The 22,524-nt window shown below is 39.2% G+C and overlaps 1 protein-coding gene across 3 annotated transcripts in view; it reads left to right on the top strand.

The window, feature by feature from the left end:
* The window catches only part of tsnare1.L (t-SNARE domain containing 1 L homeolog), a 227,984-nt gene that overhangs the window by 28,931 nt on the left and 176,529 nt on the right, over positions 1-22,524 (top strand). For all 3 annotated transcript variants that reach the window (XM_041566666.1, XM_041566664.1, XM_041566663.1), the window contains exon 2: positions 13,687-13,765. The gene's annotated coding sequence lies outside the window, so the exon portion shown is untranslated. The remainder of the gene's footprint in view (positions 1-13,686; positions 13,766-22,524) is intronic.

Genomic DNA, 22,524 nt, shown 5'->3' with positions numbered 1-22,524 from the left:
CTTTCCAAGATGGTGACCCCCTGTGACAAGTTTGAAGTCCTGGATCATTGCTGCTATTGACAAGCTCAAACTTTAGCCTCGTGCAATAAGTTCACTATATAAAATGTCATTTTTAGCCACATTAATTTTTAAGGATTTCGTTCTCCTTTAAAATACTTTAAATTGCCACTGGTCTATTTAAAGCTAGCCCTATTTAAAAGAAAAACATGGCAGCCTACATGACTAATGGAGCTGTTGCTTGATGCAGCTTCTTCCAACCACTGAATAACCACTGAATATCAAATGAAGCCTGTGGGCCGTGGCAGCTGCCATGTTTGCCTCAGGGCCACAATGTAATTGAGTAGAAGAGCAATGTTTATTAAAGCGCAATGACTCCTCATTGTGGAGCATTACCCCAGTGTCACTTGTGATGTTCTGGCTCCAATTGATGAAGCGATGTTTGGGAATTGCTTACGTGTTTGGGAATTTCTTGCCACCATCATAACTCGCGTGTAGCCAAGCTTTGCATCATGTACATATATTTCTTTACATATAGAGAAGCCATTCCCTTTTAGAGGCACATTTATAAAGGGTCAAATTTCGAACCCGAACGAATTTTAACGACCCGAAAAACTCGAATCTAATTAGAATGTCAGGAAGGCTGCAAACATCTCCAAATTGATCCCTGGACCTCTCCCATTGACTTCGGCAGGTTTTTGGTGGCAAATAGTCAAATTTTAATTCTTAAAGGGCCAGAGTAGGATAAACCCCTAAAATCTAATTCGGATTTTTTTTTTAAAAACTCTAATAGCGTTTGGATAATTCCTATTTGAATTTGACATTTTTGACCATAAAAGAAAACGCAAAAATTAAATTTTTAATTTGACCCTTAAGAAATCTGCCCCTTATTGTAAAAGGTATAAGAACACGTTCTTTTCCTGCATGCCAGATGACTACAATGCCTCTTTAAAACAGACATTAATTCTCATGTAATGAATATTTCTTTAATATTTAAAGGAGAAGGAAAGGCGTAATTACGAACATCCTGGGCTGGTGCTTCTGATGGCTAAAAGCAACACAGGCCTGGGCTACTACTTTAGAAGCCTCACGTCCCACAAGGCTGGGTGTTTATGTAAGAGTTTTGCAGCGGGTCAGTTCCCCGAGGGTTATCCACAAAAACCTGCGGTACCCTGCGGGTTGCAGGTAGAAGTTTCGGGAGCGGGTATAGACGCGGGTCGGCAGTTCTCCCGTTTTTTTTTTGGGTCACGGGACGGGTCGCAGATCTCAATAGCGAGTTTTACGGATAAGGTACTTGCAGGTCGGGTAGTGAGTCCAAAAAGTAAGTATGCAGTTCGGGTTTAACAAATTGGTTCTGCGCATGACTCAAGTTTATGTGCAATAAATAGAGCAAAAAATACCCTGGCTTTTGCTTCTAATTTCAGCTTCTTGCTTGGCTAGGAGATAGAAGAAGAAGAAATAGAAGTTGCTGCTAATAGGGATCCCTTGCAGGTGGTGATCACGTTCAGCCAAAATCCAGCGTACAGAGAGATCCTTTATCCAGAAAACCTCATGTCTCAAGCCTGTGTATAATAGATCCCATTCCCATAACTGTACAGGTATGGGACCTGCTATCCAAAGTGCTCTGGACCTAGGTTTTTTTTTCAAAATGAATCAGTTAATAGTGCTGCTCCAGCAGAATTCTGCACTGAAATCTATTTCTCAAAAGAGCAAACAGATTTTTTTATATCAATTTTGAAATCTCACATGGGGCTAGACATTTTGTCAATTTCCCAGCTGCCCCTGGTCATGTGTGGTCATGTGTTCTGATAAACTTCAATCACTCTTTACTGCTGTACTGCAAGTTAGAGTGATATAACCCCCCTCCCCCCCAGCAGCCAAACAAAAGAACAATGGGAAGGTAACCAGACAGCAGCTCCCTAACACAAGATAACAGCTGCCTGGTAGATCTAAGAACAACACTCAATAGTAAAAACCCATGTCTCACTGAGACACATTCAGTTACATTGAGAAGGAAAAACAGCAGCCTGCCAGAAAGCATTTCTCTCCTAAAGTGCAGGCACAAGTCACATGACCAGGGGCAGCTGGGAAATTGACAATATGTCTAGCCCCATGTCAGATTTCAAAATTGAATATAAAAAATTCTGTTTGCTCTTTTGAGAAATGGATTTCAGTGCAGAATTCTGCTGGAGCAGTACTATTAACTGATGTGTTTTGAAAAAAACATGTTTTCCGATGATAGGATCCCTTTAATGTTTAAATGACTTTTAGCAGAGCAAAGTAATCCTAGTTGGAGGTTTTACCTCTAATTAGGATTAATGTTATCTTAGTTGGGATCAAGTACAAGGCACTGTTTTATTACAGGGAAAAAGGAAATCGGTTTTGAAAATTTAAATTATTTGATTAAAATGGAGTCTATGGGAGATGGCCTTCCCATAATTTGGAACTTTCTGGAAACCGGGTTTCCAGATAATGGAACCCATACCTTTACAATGTATGTTTTTAAATGGTACTTAGTGATTTCATGAGTGTAACATGGCTCATTTGAACTTATGGAACTTATTAAAAATAAAATGTTCCCCACTTATTAATCATGAGGATAATTAATGTTACCTTGGAATTCCCAGATACAAGCATAGTCATGGGACACTTCAATGGCTTCAGTAGCTTTACATTTTATAGCTATTTTATTCTCTATATCGTGCAATAAACAATGATGATCAGGCCCAGGGGGGTTTCTTTTAAATTAACTTTTATTATGATCTAGAGACTGTTTGTTTGTTTGTAGCCATACAAAGCATTTGTTTTTTTAGATGGGGTCAGCGGCCCCCATTTTTTTTTTTTTTTTTTTGAAAGCTGGAAATGGAAAGAGTCAGAAGAAAAAGGAAAATATTTTAATAACTGCACAAAAGAAAAAAAGTATGGCCAATCGAAAAGTTGTTTAGAATTAGCCGTTCTATAACTTACAAAAAGTTCAATTAAAGGGGTTGTTCACCTTTAAAGGGGAACTATTGCGAAAATGAAAATGGAAGATAAGCTTCATCATACTGAAATAAGAAACTTTCTAAATACAATCAATTTGAAATTCTGTACTCTATCTGAAATAATCAAGTTTATATTCACTATTCCTCTCTCAGCATCTGTTTCTCTTCATTCTGTCTTCTTGCAGCAGTTGGGTGTCAGATATTCATTGACAGTTAGATCCATCATATGTCTCTACATGCAGAATTTGAGCAAAAGGCAGTTATTTTGTTAGATTTTGTTATTTGAATGAGCTCTAATACATTTTCAAGGAAAGGAAGCCCTACTTGATTATTTCAAAACAATGCATAATTTTGAATTGATTGTATTTAGAACGTTTATTATTTCAGTATGAGAGCTTATATTACATTTTCATTTTCGCTATAGTTCCCCTTTAAAGTATGTTGTAGAATAGGCAATTCTAAGTAACTTTTTCCAATTGCTCATCATTTGTTTTTTAATTACTTGCCTTTTTCTTTTGACTCTTGCCAGCTTTCAAATGGGGGTCAGTGACCCCAACTAAAAAAAAAAAAAGCTCTGTGAGGCGGCAAACTTATTGTTATTGCTACTTTTTATTACTTATCTTTCTTTTCAGGCCTCTCCTATTCCTATTGCAATCTCTTATTCAAATCAATGCATGGTTGCTAGGGTCATTTGGACCCTAGCAACCAGATTGCTAAAATTGCAAACTGGAGAGCTGCTGAATACAAGCTAAATAAGTCAAAAACCACAATAATAAAAAAAAACAATTGCAAATTGTCTCAGAATATCTGTCTACATCATACAAATAGTTAAAGGAAAACAATACCCCCCAAACAATGTAGGTCTCTATAAAAAGATATTGCATAAAGCAGCTCATACGTAAAACCCTGCTTCATATAAATAAACCATTTTCATAATATACTTTTCTAGTAGTATGTGCCATTGGGTAATCATAAATAGAAAATTGCCATTTAAAAAAATAAATAAAATAAGGGCCGCCCCCTGGGATTGTACGATTGTGCACACAAACATACCAACAAACATGTTAGGTCACATGAACCAATTAACAGACAGAGTTCTGTCTTTTGCTTCCTCACTTCTTTTTGTTACAGTTAGAGCTGCAGTTTTTCTGGTCAGGTGATCTCTTCCTGTTACAGTTAGAGCTGCAGTATTTCTGGCCAGGTGATCTCTTCCTGTTAGAGCTGCAGTATTTCTGGTCAGGTGATCTCTTGATGTTACAGTTAGAGCTGCAGCATTTCTGGTCAGGTGATCACTTCCTGTTACAGTTAGAGCTGCAGTATTTCTGGTCAGGTGATCTCTTCCTGTTACAGTTAAGAGCTGCAGTATTTCTGGTCAGGTGATCTCTGAGGCAGCACACAGACCATCACAAAATGGTGGTTCAAGGCAAGAGATGTAAAAGGGCAGTTTTTACTTAAATATATATACCAGTTTGGTAAGATTCTTTCATGTGCCATTTAATTTGATATAAACTATCTGTTGCTGAAATATTAATTTTGGGATATAGTTTCCTTTAAATCATATGTGAACAACCTCTTTAAAGGTGAACCAACCCGTTGAAATTTCCCTTAGGAATAGGGTAGTTGAGAATAATTAACAGAATTTCGTATTGTTTCAGGCTATCATACATGCTGTAAATAACAGTATATTTTAGCTAAACTGTCACCCATTCAGTTTTTACTGGCACTTTAGATTACATACATACATTTCATGCCTTAGGTTAACGATTTTCAATCAAAATAACATGTTTTCAAGAAATGATGCAGAAGTTGTGAAAGTGCATGCTGTGTTCCCGTATTATGGAATTGCGTACGGGGCGTTTCCCGGTGTTTCTGGTCCTATAAATCGACGTTGTCGCCAGCCGCAGCGGATTGTAGGAGCCTGTGGGGCTTTATGTAATCATGTTTTCTTTCCATCAAATGTCATCTCTTTCTGGAGACGCTGCAGCTATTCTGTAATATCACGTGGGCTTCATGAGATGATTTTTTTTTTTCACTGGAAAAACCCCAGAGTGGAAAGTGTCATTTGTTCTATAAACATTGGCCTCATTATACAGAGTGGCGTCTTCATACAGTCATTATACCGTTTCATTATAAAGACTTCTAGGCATTGGTTTCCTTCACTCGAACAAGTGCCCATGATAATGAATGCTTATCATACAATCCCTGGGACAGAACTATGGAAGCTAGAGGGTTAAAAGCAGATGCACTGTATACTTGTGTTTATACCTTATTCATATTTACAGGTTTCCATAAATACATAAGCGCCCACCTCCTTAAACCAACTTGGCTGTGCGTGTTGCTATAGACAAGAGGCTGCAAAAATAATGAAATATGGCTCCTATTTCTCATTAATTCGCAACTGAAATATATTGCTATTTATACTTTATAGACTACTTATCCATTTCACTGAATATTATAAGGGACTAATTGCCTTTTTATTTTAAATGATATATTGAATAATGTACCCCCTACTGTTAATATTAGAAGGATGCGGCTTTTTGTTACAAGTTTGAAACTGTTACTTTTAATATCGTTAGTTATGACTGTCCGTAAAGTTTATAATGATGCCTTATACAGGATAGGATTATATGGGTATTAGTGGTATATTAAGAGTTATGTGACAATGTAAATGTATAAAGCTGCAGGGTGAGTATCGCTCATGTGTTATAAGGGATAATGTACCCCCTACTGTAAATGATAAGGATATTAGAAGCCACTGAGGGGTTGTTCTGTGACCATATAAAGGCACAAGGCTGCAGGCTGAGTTATACAGGGAACTCTGAGTATCACTCATGTATTATAAGCGATAATGTACCCCCTACTGTAAATGATAAGGATATTAGAAGTCACTGATGGGTTGTTCTGTGACCATATAAAGACACAAGGCTGCAGGCTGAGTTATACAGGGAACTGAGTATCACTTATGTATTATAAGGGATAATGTACCCCCTACTGTAAATGATAAGGATATTAGAAGTCACTGAGGGGTTGTTCTGTGACCATATAAAGGCACAAGGCTGCAGGCTGAGTTATACAGGGAACTCTGAGTATCACTCATGTATTATAAGCGATAATGTACCCCCTACTGTAAATGATAAGGATATTAGAAGTCACTGAGGGGTTGTTCTGTGACCATATAAAGACACAAGGCTGCAGGCGGAGTTATACAGGGAACTGAGTATCACTTATGTATTATAAGGGATAATGTACCCCTACTGTAAATGATAAGGATATTAGAAGTCACTGAGGGGTTGTTCTGTGACCATATAAAGGCACAAGGCTACAGGCTGAGTTATACAGGGAACTCTGAGTATCACTCATGTATTATAAGGGATAATGTACCCCCTACTGTAAATGATAAGGATATTAGAAGTCACTAAGGGGTTGTTCTGTGACCATATAAAGGCACAAGGCTGCAGGCTGAGTTATACAGGGAACTCTGAGTATCACTCATGTATTATAAGGGATAATGTACCCCCTACTGTAAATGATAAGGATATTAGAAGTCACTGAGGGATTGTTCTGTGACCATATAAAGGCACAAGGCTGCAGGCTGAGTTATAAAGGGAACTCTCATTAATTACTTATATAACCCATAATAACTTGTAGCAGGCTGCAAACAAAGCTAGTCACTGGTTGCCAAGGGATATAAACAAGCTTCAAATTTGCCCACTATTTGTAAATGAGCCCCATTAAGTTTTTCACATGAGTTCATTGAATAGGGTCTGTATTTGGCATATGATTCATATCCCTAAACAAAGATTTTCACTGCTGGGAAGTGGGAGGTTTTAAGGGTTTTTTTTTTTTTTTATGTATTAGTTATTTAATATTAGAAAAATGCAAGTTGCCTTGATTATCTGACCCAGCATTTCTTTCCTTTAAATTCTTAGTTGGGTTGTGAGTGAAGGTGGATGGAGGGAGCTGAGAGTTGTTGGTACTGGTTGGCCCAGTAAACACCGGTACTGTTGGTAGTGGCCTATAGGAATAATTACAACTTTAGTGTAATATGTAGGGAGCAATACATAGAGAGGCAGACCCAATCGAGTGCTGTGTTTCTATGGAAAAGAGCTTTTTTTTTTGGCAGCATGTGCCAAATGATCTTATCCAGTATGTCAGAATAAGTCCGGCTCATAGGGCTTCTTGGAGAAAAAAAAAAAAAAGGAAAAATAATTTATTATGCCGTCAGTGTTTGGGTCAGTTCTGTGTGACCTTATCAAGGTTTGAAAAAAGGTCACTCTGTGCTAACCTAAACGTTGAAGGCATAATAAATAATTTTTCCTGACTTTCAAAAGGCCCTTTAAAAGCCTGGCTTATTCTAATAGACTAGAATAGAACGTGTGTCTGTGCTGTGGTGTTGGACTGTCTGCAATATATCCAGGGAACCGCTTTTCAGGGTATTTGTTTGAAAATGCATTTTAATACTTTTTTTTACTAATACTTGGTGATTTAGAAATATCAGTTATGTTAATGCTTCAGCCTCAAGCTGTCAGACTTTCTCCTTCTTTTCAACACTGCTTAAAGGGGAGCTAAAGTCTAAAATAGTATAAGGCTAGAAATGCTGTATTTTCTTTAGTAACATAAACATGAACTTACTGCACCATTAACCTAATTAAACAAATTATTTATTTTTTCAAAATTGGACGCAGGGGGTCACCACCTTGTAACTTAAACATCTTTGCAAGACCAAGACTGTGCACATGCTCAGTGTGGTCTGGGCAGCTTAGGGATCGTCATAAATTATCAAAATGCTCAAGTCATATAATATCCGCCAGAAGCCGATACAGCAAGACTGATTAATAATCAGAATATACAGACTGCACTGGGTCTGCGGATACAAATCTCTACATGGTCGCTGGCTGCTCTACAGGGAAACAAACAAAGCTGCTCGAGTTCTGGGAAGTAAGGTGAGGGCCTCCCCCCTGCCGTTTGAAAGTATGATGTTTCCCTGCAGAGCAGTTAGGGACCGTCTGAAGTTTCCTATCTGCAACAGTCAGAACAAGTAAAACGAAGGGGGAATTTCACTACATACAGTCAGGTTCCTTATAAAAACGGTACACATGTTTTAATAAAAGTATATTGGAGATAAGATTTCTTTTTCATTAAAGAAAGTAAAAATGGGATTTTGTTTTTTTTACCTTTATATCCCCTTTAAAGACCCACCTTTATTCAATGTACCTTAATTAATTAATCAATCATTGCTGTATCATAAATCACAAAATTATCTCAATTTCTAAACTCTCACGTGTAGGGCCTCTAATTCTATTATACTCTGTAAACCCTTGTTTATTAACCGTGTATTCCCTGTTTGTTATAACTAGGGATGCACCGAATCCGGGATTCGGTCAGGATTCAGCCTTTTTCAGCAGGATTCGGATTCAGCCGAATCCTTCTGCCTGGCCGAACCGAATCCTAATTTGCATACACAAATTAGGGACAGGGAGGGAAATCACGCAACTTTTTGTCACAAAACAAGGAAGTAAAAAAAAGTTTTCCCCTTCCCACTCCTAATTTGTATATGCAAATTAGGGTTCGGTTTTCGGCCGAATCTTTCGTGAAGGATTCGGGGGTTCGGCGTAAAGGCCATCCCTAGTTATAACTAAGGTAAAGCTTTGCGTAACTTGTTGGCGCTATATAAATAGATGAAGCCCCTTTTTTAGCTCTTTTCAAGCCCCTGTTCCACCGTACCTACCTATATGTTCCACCTTTCACAGTGGTACTCGGTGCTCCATCAGTCAATCATTAACTGTATCAGTGGCCACTTCATAGATCCTGTACCTGAAAAATATAGATGTACAGTAAGTTGGGCACATTGGATATAAATTAGTATTTAGGTTCAGATATTCATTGTAACATAGCCATTGAAAAATATGATTTCTTCCTTCATCCAAACCTCTCATAGCCAATCATTGTTTTAATATTGTGTCTGCAACCATGTGTGGTCACTAGTCAGTGACTTCTAATAAATATCCTTATCAGTAGGGGGTACATTATCCCTTATAATAAATGAGTGATACTCAGAGTTCCCTGTATAACTCAGCCTGCAGCCTTGTGCCTTTATATGGTCACAGAACAACCCCTCAGTGACTTCTAATATCCTTATCATTTACAGTAGGGGGTACATTATCCTTATAATACATGAGTGATACTCAGAGTTCCCTGTATAGCTCAGCCTGCAGCCTTGTGCCTTTATATGGTCACAGAACAACCCCTCAGTGACTTCTAATATCCTTATCATTTACAGTAGGGGGTACATTATCCCTTATAATACATGAGTGATACTCAGAGTTCCCTGTATAACTCAGCCTGCAGCCTTGTGCCTTTATATGGTCACAGAACCACCCCTCAGTGACTTCTAATATCCTTATCATTTACAGTAGGGGGTACATTATCCCTTATAATACATGAGTGATACTCAGAGTTCCCTGTATAACTCAGCCTGCAGCCTTGTGCCTTTATATGGTCACAGAACCACCCCTCAGTGACTTCTAATATCCTTATCATTTACAGTAGGGGGTACATTATCCCTTATAATAAATGAGTGATACTCAGAGTTCCCTGTATAACTCAGCCTGCAGCCTTGTGCCTTTATATGGTCACAGAACAACCCCTCAGTGACTTCTAATATCCTTATCATTTACAGTAGGGGGTACATTATCCTTATAATACATGAGTGATACTCAGAGTTCCCTGTATAGCTCAGCCTGCAGCCTTGTGCCTTTATATGGTCACAGAACAACCCCTCAGTGACTTCTAATATCCTTATCATTTACAGTAGGGGGTACATTATCCCTTATAATACATGAGTGATACTCAGAGTTCCCTGTATAACTCAGCCTGCAGCCTTGTGCCTTTATATGGTCACAGAACCACCCCTCAGTGACTTCTAATATCCTTATCATTTACAGTAGGGGGTACATTATCCCTTATAATACATGAGTGATACTCAGAGTTCCCTGTATAACTCAGCCTGCAGCCTTGTGCCTTTATATGGTCACAGAACAACCCCTCAGTGACTTCTAATATCCTTATCATTTACAGTAGGGGGTACATTATCCCTTATAATACATGAGTGATATTTGAAGTTCCCTTTAGAAACCGTCAATATAGCATTATTCCAATACTAATGGAGAGGCATTTTCGTGGTGCTTTGTCACCAGTGGGAGAAATGAATAAGTGCCCCATGTGGACTGATCACTGAGAGCAAATCTAGAATTTGTGCCATAAAGCAAGAGAGTACTTTTGTTTTTGCCGGAAAGGAAACGGTCATGTGATTCTCATGCAATGGATTCCTCCATGCGAGGGTAGAGTTGCCAATAACCTTTTTGAGACGTAAAGTTAAATCTCTCCAAAATGACACCAATTTACCCAATGTTGCACATTTTCAGGCAAATCTGAATCCCATTCTGTTCTGCAGCTACAGTCCCATTGACTTTGCATTCATGTTTATAAGTTGTAAAAAGAACCAGAGCCGTAGTATGAGGCCAGTGAGCAGATTCTACATCTGTTTTATTCTGCTATTTTCATTTAAGGGCTTGAAAGATGGGAATTTTATGCAATCTGTAACCTGACTTTCTTCATCATATTGTATCCGTGTGTTGGCAGAGAATGTGATTTCCTAAGAGTCAAATCAATAGCACTGGCAGTCTGACTGTTTGTAGCATATTCTGCTGTATAATAGCTTAACATATACAGGTATGGGACCTGTTATCCAGAATGCTCGTGACCTGGGGGGTTTCCGGATAACGGATCTTTCCATAATTTGGATCTTCATACCTTAAAGGGATCCTGTCATCGGAAAACATGTTTTTTTCAAAACACATCAGTTAATAGTGCTACTCCAGCAGAATTCTGCACTGAAATCCATTTCTCAAAAGAGCAAACTGATTTTTTTTATATTCAATTTTGAAATCTGACATGGGGCTAGACATTTTGTCAATTTCCCAGCTGCCCCTGATCATGTGACTTGTGCCTGCACATTAGGAGAGAAATGCTTTCTGGCAGGCTGCTGTTTTTCCTTCTCAATGGAACTGAATGTGTCTCAGTGAGACATGGGTTTTTACTATTGAGTGTTGTTCTTAGATCTACCAGGCAGCTGTTATCTTGTGTTAGGGAGCTGTTATCTGGTTACCTTCCCATTGTTCTTTTGTTTGGCTGCTGGGGGGAAAGGGAGGGGGGTGATATCACTCCAACTTGCAGTACAGCAGTAAAGAGTGACTGAAGTTTATCAGAGCACAAGTCACATGACTGGGGGCAGCTGGGAAATTGACAAAATGTCTAGCCCCATGTCAGATTTCAAAATTGAATATAAATAAATCTGTTTGCTCTTTTGAGAAATGGATTTCAGTGCAGAATTCTGCTGGAGCAGCACTATTAACTGATTCATTTTGAAAAAAGTTTTTTCCCCATGACAGTATTTCTTCAAGTCTACTAGAAAATCATATAAACATTAAATAAACCCAATAGTCTGGTTTTGCTTCCAATAAGGATTAATTATATCTTAGTTGGGATCAAGTACAAGCGACTGTTTTATTATTACACAGAAAAAGGAAATCAGTTTTAAAAATTTGGATTATTTGGATAAAATGGAGTCTATGGGAGACAGGCTTTCCGTAATTTGGTGCTTTCTGGATAATGGGTTTCCAGATAACTGATCCTACACACCTGTTCTCTCTGAATCTTTCCCTTCTAAGCCACACACTGAATCTCCAGTCTGAGTCTAATAGACCCCAAAGAGACCGGAACATCACATTCTGAGTATTGCTGGGAGCAAAGTTTGACTCTTTTCATCTGTCCCTGAGCTCTTTACGTTACTCGGTCGATTTCTATTGATTATGCTGTTTATACAGTTTAGAGTTCCCTTTATCCTTGTATATAAGTTTGACCTAACCCGTAACCTATAAATCTTGATTCTGACAATATGAGGAGCATCCAGGGAAAGTGAGTGACATTGCTGCACAGGCTACAGACCAAAAATTCTCAATCTTACAGCTTTTTGGCTTTCCATTGACTTCTTCTCCCCGAACTGCCTTGCCGCCGGCTTCAATCTAAATCGCCGGCGGGATGGCACTTGATCTGTTCGTTGTCTGAAGTTGCCTCTCTACGAAACTTCAGGTGACTTCGGAAAGCCGAAGCGATCCCGTCTGTGATTTACATTCTAGCCGGCGGGAAGGCATTTAGTGGAGATTAGTCGCCCGAAGAAGAAGCGATTTGTTGCTGGGCGACAAAGGACTAGTAACCCCATAAAGTAAATACATTTTCATGCGTTTTACATAAATATATTCTGTTATTATACAGAAGCGTTTCATTGTGTAATCCTGTGGAGTTTCATGTATGGTATTTGGCCCTGTTTATGTGCCAGTGTAAGAGCTAAAAGGCCTTTATTGTGCACAGCTGAACTATATCTCCTATATAAACATGCCCTGTAGCTCTATTTCTGCCTCACTAGCTGCCCTCTTGGCTACACAGCTGCTTCATTATATTAACTCTAAGTGTTTCTCAAGCAAACACACTTTCTAACTAAAACCTTTTTTTTTTCTTTGCTGTTACTGCCGTGTCAGACCTGCAGTGATCTGTGCCACAATTATAAGACACACCTTGGTTCTGTATTTATAGGCAGGTAGGCTATTGCTAAGGCTATACTAATAAATTAATAATAAATGCAATAAGCTGTTTTCTATACGCACGCGCGCAGAGACACTCACGTTTATGTATGGGACCTGTTATCCAAAATGCTCAGGGGCCTGGGGCTTTCTGGATAACAGATCTTTCTGTAATTTGAATCTTCATACCTTAAAAGGGCACCTGTTGGGTAAAAATGTTATCCCCCTACTACTATTTTCTACAAGAAAATCATATAAACATTAAATAAAGCCAATAGGCTGGTTTAGCCTCCAATAAGGATTAATTACATCTTAGTTGGGATCAAGTACAAGCGACTGTTTTATTATTACACAGAAAAAGGAAATCATTTTTAAAAATTTGGATAAAATGGTGTGTGTACTAGAATTGGATACAACTTTAACAGCAGCCCAAAATTAAAAAAATGTCTAATAAAAGAGAACCTAATCCTAAACTACTCTCCAATACACATTTTTTAAAGTTATTTGTAAAAACAATTGCTATTGAAAGCAGCATTTGCTTATCTCCCGGTTGTTGCTTTTTAAACATGTTGCAAAACCCTAAATTCCCCAGCAGCAAAGACAGGTTAATCCGTTGCTTTGTTTTACATTGCATCAACAGTCAGAACCAGCAGTGCAGAGAATAGAAAAGGGCTTACATTATATCAACAGTCAGAACCAGCAGTGCAGAGAATAGAAAGGGACTTACATTGTATCAACAGTCAGAACCAGCAGTGTAGAGAATAGATAGGGACAGGGACAAATAACTAAGAACACCATAGAAAAATGATAATGAATGTATATTGGAAAGTTGCTTAGAATTAGGTGTTCTTTAGTCAACGAAAATAATTTTTTTTTGGGTTAAAATGAAAAGTAATCGTGTCCTTGTGGTGAATTAAGTGGCAGTAGCTCTGCGTTCTCTTCCTCTGGCCTAATTCCCCTGCTGTTACATGTGATTGTAGATCACAGCCATGGAATCCTTCATGTTCAGTTGTGTATGAACAAGAGCGACAAGAATCCGCACTCACTCTATGGTTTCCATTTCTCAGGTCCCAGAGGAGCGATTGGCTGCAAATTCTCCATTGGCTGCCACCTAGAGGCCAAGCAGGGTATTTCTCCCTCTGAGAGGTAAGTACATTGAGTGATGATGTTGGCAAGGACAAGTGACAAGTTTATATACAAACTAAACACATTTCCTACAGGTACTTCTGCTATTAAACAAATGGGTTTTGTCTGCTCTGTCGTGTGTTGCTGAAGGCAGAGACTCTCTATTCATATGTTAAGTAAATAGCAGCCTGCCACTTTAATCACTTTATTCTGCTGTTTTTCATAAGTATGTTCAGGCGCGTGGCTGGTACACACCACAAAACAATCACTGATGCAGGAAATTGTGTTGGCTGTACAAATCTTTACATTGAGTAGAGCATTTCTAATTCTATCTTTTGTAGTTGAAAATCTAAATAGCATAACATACTTATTTAAAGGAGAAGGAAAGCTACGGAGGCATTTTATTGCCAATAGATTAGCTACAATAGTGCAAGCTAGAATGTTATATTTATTCTGTAGAATGTTTACCATACCTGACTAATAAGCTCTAGAAGCTCTCTGTTTAGGATAGCAGCTGCAGTATTAGCTTGGTGTGACATCACTTCCTGCCTGAGTCTCTCCCTGCTCACTCATAGCTCTGGGCTCAGATTACAGCTGTGTGGGGGGCTCAGTTTGCTCCTCCCTCCTCCCCTCAGTGCTGTAATCTGAGCCCAGAGCTATGAGTGAGCAGGGAGAGACTCAGGCAGGAAGTGATGTCACACCAAGCCCTGGAGGTTTAAGATGAAAACAGGAAGTCTGATACAGAAGCCCATGAGTACACAATAGAAGGAAAGAAATGTGCTGTTTCTTTAACAGAGGACTCAGAGCAGCATTACTTTGAGGGTTTACTGGTGTATTTATACCTTTCTGATAAAGCTTACTTACTTTTAGCCTTTACTTCTCCTTTAAAAGGGGTTGTTCACCTTTGAGTTAACTTTTAGTTATATTCTGAGTTAATTTGCAATTGGTCTTCCTTTTTTATTATTTGTGTTTTTTGTGCTATTTAGCTTTTTATTCAGCAGCTCTCCTGTTTACAATGTCAGCCATCTGGTTGCTAGGGTCCAAATTACCCTAGCAACCATCTATTGATTTGAATGAAAATATAAAATATTAATAGGGGAGGACCAGAACAGAAAGATGAGTAATAAAAAATAGCAATAACAATAAATGTGTTGCCTTACAGAGCATTTGTTTTAAGACAGTCAGTGATCCCCTTTTTGAAAGCTAGAAAGAGTCAGGAGAATAAATAATTCATAAACTATTAAAAATAAATAATGAAGACCAATTGAAAAGTTGCTTAGAATAGGCATTCTATACCATACTAAAAGTTAACCTGAAGGTGAACTACCCCTTTAAGGGCACCTGTTACCCTTAAATGTTTTTCCCCATCAACTAAGTGGGTTAAAAGAGCCCATACTCTGGTGGATCAGGGTTGAGCTCTTCTGCTCTCCTAGCACTGCCAGCTTCCGGCCCCTAAATTCATGGACTCGCCCTGCCCCTTTTGTGATGTCACATTGGGTTGGGCGCGGGCCAATAAATAGAGGTGGAACAGTGGGCCAGGCTGGGTGATTGGGAGGGGACAGGTCTCGAATTTCACGACCCACACACCACTACAGGTGCCCTTTAAAGGGGTGCTTCCCCTAACTTCTAGTATGTTATAGAATTGAAAATTCAAAGCAACTTTTCAATTATTATTCATTTTTTATTTTCTATATTTTTTAAATTATTTATCGCCTTCTTCTAGACTCTTTCCAACTTTCAAAAGGGGGTCACTGACCCCATCTAAAGAACAAATGCTCTGTAAGGCTACAAATGTATTGTTATTGCTACTTTTTATTACTCATCTTTCTATTCAGGCCTCTCCTATTCGTATTCCAGTCTCTTATTCAAATAAGTGCATGGTTGCTAGGGGAATTTGGACCCTAGCAACCAGATGGCTGAAATAGTAAACAGGAGAGCTTCTGAATAAAAAGCTAAATAACTCAAAAACCACAAATAATAAAAAATGAAAAATTAACAGCCGACTGCAACAAAGAACAAGTGACAGTATTGCTATTAATAAGGAAGGCACTTTTTAATTCCAGTAGCTGTCAGGGGAGACGGGTTCAGGAGGAAGAGAGATGAGGTGCCATTTGGACCTGCCTTTTAAGAGGTTGCCTTTTGTGTTCTGCTGCCTCACATGTAAGGAACACGGGGAAATGGCAAGTTGGGAAGTTAATGCTCATAGGGTACGTTCTTTAATTGAGTCCATCATAAAGCATTTCAATTAAACTCTGCGACCTTTTAGGACTTTGTTGTCTCTCACGATTTGAATAATGCAGCGGCGTCGTCCTTTAATTATTGTCTCCATTATGGGAGGATTAGTGGCCCAGCAGCTAATTAACCCTTTGACTGCCCCTCACTGGGAGCTGCACCAAAGGGAATTGTATTCTCGGCTGTATTTGGTGTATAATTAGATCAACATTAAACAAGCTGTGTTTTCTCACTTTTTTGAAGTACATTTGTGGAAAACTCTGTATCATAGGTTAATGGAACCCAATCTGCAAAATACTGCCATGCCATTCCCCACAGTGTAAATATGTAAATTAAAACATTTTCATTCCGGGCTGGGTTTTTTTTCCCCTCTCCATCAAAAATTACCTGTACAACCCTAGATCCCATAGACCTATACTTATTAATGTTATGTCTCAGAAGCTGCTGGACATTTATATGTATTCTGTACAGACTATGAGCAGGGGCTGTTCCTGCTGAATTGTGCTTAGTACAGGGAATACCTATGCTGCCATAGTTTTATGGGATCTCTCTGTACAGACTATGAGCAAACTTAGGGACTGTTCCTGCTGAATTGTGCTTAGTACAGGGAATACCTATGCTGCCATAGTTTTATGGGATCTCTCTGTACAGACTATGAGCAGGGACTGTTCCTGCTGAATTGTGCTTAGTACAGGGGAATACCTATGCTGCCATAGTTTTATGGGATCTCGCTGTACAGACTATGAGCAAACTTAGGGACTGTTCCTGCTGAATTGTGCTTAGTACAGGGAATACCTATGCTGCCATAGTTTTATGGGATCTCTCTGTACAGACTATGAGCAGGGACTGTTCCTGCTGAATTGTGCTTAGTACAGGGAATACCTATGCTGCCATAGTTTTATGGGATCTCTCTGTACAGACTATGAGCAGGGACTGTTCCTGCTGAATTGTGCTTAGTACAGGGGAATACCTATACTGCCATAGTTTTATGGGATCTCTCTGTACAGACTATGAGCAAACTTAGGGACTGTTCCTGCTGAATTGTGCTTAGTACAGGGAATACCTATGCTGCCATAGTTTTATGGGATCTCTCTGTACAGACTGTGAGGGAGAACATGAATGAACATGTGGGAAATCTTGTTTTTCAGTTGAAGTTGGAGTAGAGCAGTAAAATAACAAGAAGTGCAAGGCCACTAATGAGCTGCAGAACGTTTCCCTGAATCTATTTATTTCCTTAGCAGGATGCCCAGTGCAGGGTTTTATGTCATTATACAACCATTTATATGTTGTTTTGTAACAAATTGATGCCATGTCGTTGTGTTGCTGTTAGGCCACAGGTTTGCAGGGTTATTAATAAGCCAAGTTGCTCAGGATGCTAAGTAAACACAGAGGGAAGAATGAGGGGTTATTGTACTGTGTGTGGGGACATTCCAGAGAGAAGCTTTTATTCAGTCTGGGATATTATTTTGGTTGTCTGCATTGATTAGGCTGGAGAACGGGATACCTCGAAAACTATACACCCCGCTTTTTTTTCCCTCTGAATAGTGCAGCGTACATGCAGTGGGAGGGGGACCACACATCGGAACCTTTGTATTAATTGCCTTCTTATAAGGCTTCATCTTTGAGTTGACTTTTAGTATGCTGTACAGAGGGATATTCTGAGACCATTTGTAATTGGGTTTAATTTTTTATTATTTGTGGTTTTTGACTTATTTAGCTTTGTATTCAACAATTGCAAATTATCTCACAATATCAATCTCTACTTTATACTAAAAGTTAAAGGGGTTGTTCACCTTTGAAATAACTTTTAGTATAAAGTAGAGAGTCATATTGTGAGACAATTTGTAATTGATTTTCATTTTTTATTACTGGTTTTTGAGATATTTAGCTTTTTATTCAGCAGCTCTCCAGTTTGCAATTTCAGCCATCTGGTTGCTAGGGTCCCACTTCCCTTAGCAACCATGCATTGATTTGAAGAAGAGACTGGAATATGAATAGGAGAGGCCTGAATAGAAAGATGAGGAATAAAAAGTAGTAATAACAATACATTTGTAGCCTTACAGAGCATTTGTTTTTTAGATGAGGTCAGTGACCCCCATTTCAAAGCTGGAACGTGACAGAAGAAGGGGGCAAATAATTAAAAAAAAAACTATTAAATATTAATAATGAAGGCCAAAAAGTTGCTTAGAATTCTATAACATAGTAAAAGTACATTTAAAGGTGAACTATCCTCTTTAAAGCATTGGAAATCTAAATAACAGAGCCCTTTTCTGGAAAACCCCAGGTCCTGTGCATTCTGGATAAGCGGTCCCATAGCTGTAGTATTTAGATATATGAAATGCCGCAGGACCTCCATTGATCAGCAACAGCACCAAGTGGAAAGGCAGTACGTATGGCAGCACCCACTTGTATGTAATAATGCAAATAGGAGGGTAAGGAATACTTCATGCCTTTATTGCTGTGTATTAGATTGCAGTGGCTAAAATTTAATCTGCCCCTGACGTGGGCTTATTAGAATTGTTTTCTAATGAGCTTTATCTCGGGCAGTTAAATTACTTCTGGGTAAAATGAATTGTGACGGGTGTCAGAGCCTTGTCGTGTTGTGTTGTTGACTCACAAAAGAGATTGCACTTTTGTTTCTGAGCCGTTGGGTTTGGGGGTGTCTCTGCTTCCAATCCCCCTCTGACGCAAATGAACGGAGTCCCGGCTAGTGACTGTACAATGACGTAGAAATAATCATATTTCTTCTATAGAGAATTCCTGTACACTATGGGGCCGATTCATCAATAGTCGAATATCGAGGGTTAATTAACCCTCGATATTCGACTGGGAACTAAAATCGTTCGACTTCGAATATCGAAGTCGAACGATTTTGCGCAAATCCTGCGATCGATTAAATCCTTCGAATCGAACGATTCGAAGGATTTTAATCCAACGATCGAAGGAAAATCCTTCGATCAAAAAATCACAGGCAAGCCTATGGGGACCTTCCCCATAGGCTAACATTGACTTCGGTAGGTTTTATCTACCGAAGTAGGTGGTCGAAGTATTTTTTAAAGAGACAGTACTTCGATTATCGAATGGTCGAATAGTCGAACGATTTTTACTTCGAATCGTCGAATTCGATCGAATTTAACCAATTCGATGGTCGAAGTACCCAAAAAATACTTCGAAATTCGAATTTTTTTACATTCGAATTCTTCACTCGAATTTTGTAAATCTGCCCCTATGACTATTGTCCGTGCGTTTGCATAGTCAGGGGCAGTTAGGCTGTCACTCCCAGCACCTTCCAAAAGAAATCTCTCCAATTATTTTGACCCGTTTGCTCCATGCCCAGTGTCCCTCTGCTTTTCCTACTCGCTGCCTTCCTTGCTGAATGGATTTGCAGCCTCTGACCCACCAGTCCGTTTTATTTAACCTTCACAGCAGATGATTTTGTCATATTGTGGCAGGCTCCATTCTTATTTCTATGTGCATTGCACTAGCAACTGTCATTTCCATTATTGCTGCACAACAGAACCTCAGCGACAAGCATTTGTGACTCGGATTATTCCCAAGCACTCCTTTGAAGGGGGTTGTTTACTTTCCAAATACTTCTTCAATTGACTTGTTTTTCCAATTGTTCACCAGAAATAAAGACTTTTTTCAATTGCTTTCCATTTTTTTATTTTGTACTGTTTTTTCCAAAATCCAAGTTTAAATTTTAAGTTTAAGTCTCTGGTGTTTGTCTGGCAGCTCAGTAATTCAGATGCAGACTATGCAAAATGTTTGTGGGACACTAATGTCAACTCCTTTTATAAAGAGTTCTAACTAAATATCTAGCTGGAATCTCTGGCATAAAGCAGGGTATAAACGGGCAGTGATAAACAGGCTGTCGGAGGGGCTGTTGTAAGATATGCTAGAGCGTAACTGTTTTTTTGCACTTTGCCTCTGTTTACTTGAAATGCCAATGTTCTTTTGAATCTCTACCTAGGCAGGATTGCTGCTTTCAATTGGGATCAGATAGGATCTGTGCAGCCACTGGGACAGAATGTTCTGTTATACAGATAGCTAGAATCTCAGCTGCCATAAAGCAGGACAGGACTGCTGCTTACAATGGGGATCAGATAGGATCTGTGCAGCCACTGGGACAGAATGTTCTGTTATACAGATAGCTAGAATCTCAGCTGCCATAAAGCAGGACAGGACTGCTGCTTACAATGGGGATCAGATAGGATCTGTGCAGCCAGTGGGACAGAATGTTCTGTTATACAGATAGCTAGAATCTCAGCTGCCATAAAGCAGGACAGGACTGCTGCTTACAATGGGGATCAGATAGGATCTGTGCAGCCACTGGGACAGAATGCTCTGTTACCCATAACTAACAGTGATTAATAATATAAATTGATGCATCTGTAAGAGAAGAAATGCTGTCAGGAGCCTTAGGCATAGTGAATAATTCTTACAATCTGTGAGGAAATAAACACATTAACGTCCACGTGAGACACATGCAAATCCAGTCTGATATTAATATTAAAGGTGACATTTTGAGCCCAATTCTAGTTGTGTATAAGTGCCGGCCGTTGCCTCTGGTTACAAAGTGTTCCCTATACCTGACTTCTGGGCACAAGCAAGAGGGTGAAATACATTTAAATATGTTAAAATCCTTCTTTTCTGAAATCTTCCAATCTAACCCAATACTAGGCCTGTGACATCACTAAACCCCCCCAGACAGTTATCTTCTTGCCACTTGTAACTCCTGCAGTTATTGACTTTAGTGTCGGCAATAGGACTCGCCGTGTGTGAAATAGTGGCCTGATCGGATAATGGCAAGTGTTCTTTTGGCAGATTAATAGTGAAAGGGAATCCGTTAAGAGAAAATACAACTCTGCTGAGTATGTAACATAGTAAGTTAGCTTGAAAAAAGACGCACGTCTATCAAGTTCAACCTTTTAAGTCTATAGAAAACCTGCCTAACTGCCAATTGATCCAGAGGAAGGCATTTTGGCAAGCTTTTTTATTATTATTATTATTATTATTATTATTATTAATTTTGTGCACTAGGGAATGCGATTTTCATGATGGTGGAGGCAAACTCTATGGGATCCACAAATATGGTGGGTAATATTCGGTTGCTGCTATAATATTGGAATATTGTTGCTGGAATTTACTTCCATTCAGCCATGACGTTTAGTGAGGTTGGACATTGATGTTGGGGGTCCTCGACCCGCAAGGATTTTTAAACCTGGGCGATCTATATCTGCCCAATTTTTGCCCAGATATCAATAGTGAGAGTTCTGTAGGAGGGCCCCATACACTGCCCACTTTGTCTTCAACTTATTCTATTTACTTACTGTATATTTGCCAGCTTTATGGGAAGCTTAAAGGGATTCTGACATGATTTTTATGGTGTAGTTTTTATGTCTAAATGACACTGTTTACACTGCAAATAATTCACTGTACAATATAAACTGTCATTCCTGAACCAACAAGTGTATTTAGTTGTAATATTGGTGTGTAGGTGCATCTCAGCTCATTTTGCCTGGTCATGTGATTTCAGAAAGAGCCAGCACTTTAGGATGGAACTGCTTTCTGGCAGGCTGTTGTTTCTCCTTCTCAATGTAACTGAATGTGTCTCAGTGGGACCTGGATTTTACTATTGAGTGTTGTTCTTAGATATACCAGGCAGCTGTTATCTTGTGTTAGGGAGCTGCTATCTGGTTACCTTCCCATTGTTCTGTTGTTTGGCTGCTGGGGGGGAAGGAGAACAGTGATATCACTCCAACTTGCAGTAAAGAGTGACTGAAGTTTATCAGAGCACAAGTCACATGACTCGGGGAAGCTGGGAAACGGACAATTTGTCTAGCCCCATGTCAGATTTCAACATTAAATATAAAAATTCTGTTTGCTCTTTTGAGAAATGGATTTCAGTGCAGAATTCTGCTGGATCAGCACTATTAACTGATGTGTTTTGAAAAATAAATTTTTCTATAGTTTCACTGGAACCAGGGGTAAAAAGCATGGAAACGCCCATAGATCATTATTCCTCCTCTGCCAAACTTTACCATTTATCATTATTCATTCAGGCTGGTATTCGCATAGTATTCTCTTGGCATCTGCCAAACTCAAACATTTCTGTTACGTTGCCAGACAGTAATATGTCAATTATTCCTCAAGGGGACTCGTTTCAATGACAGTGTCCATCAGTGATGTGCGGGTTGACCAATTGTTGCCCGACCCTAACCCACCACTGAAAACCTGCACCCGGGCTGTGGGTCTGCGTTGACGCACAACTTTAAATAGACTCCGGACCTGAAAGCGGTGCATAGTTTGATCACGGGTAGGAAAATGGGATTGTCGGTTTGAACATAACCAACAGACGAGTCCTGCAGGTTTTTTTGCCCGTCCCACTATTACCATTATTAGTGCTCTTTAACCCTTTTTCAGCTGCCTCTTTGCATTGCACAAGGTGATTGTCCTTTATAGGAGTACTAAAACTTTACTAAAGAAGTAGGTAGAAATGTTGTACATGATGTTTTGTGCTTCTGTACCAGCCCAAGGCAACCACA

Source organism: Xenopus laevis, chromosome 6L, assembly GCF_017654675.1.
Source record: "Xenopus laevis strain J_2021 chromosome 6L, Xenopus_laevis_v10.1, whole genome shotgun sequence".
NCBI classification, from domain to species: domain Eukaryota; kingdom Metazoa; phylum Chordata; class Amphibia; order Anura; family Pipidae; genus Xenopus; species Xenopus laevis.
The sequence above is the reverse complement of the archived record's forward strand: the minus strand, read 5'-3'. Positions and strand labels throughout refer to the sequence as shown.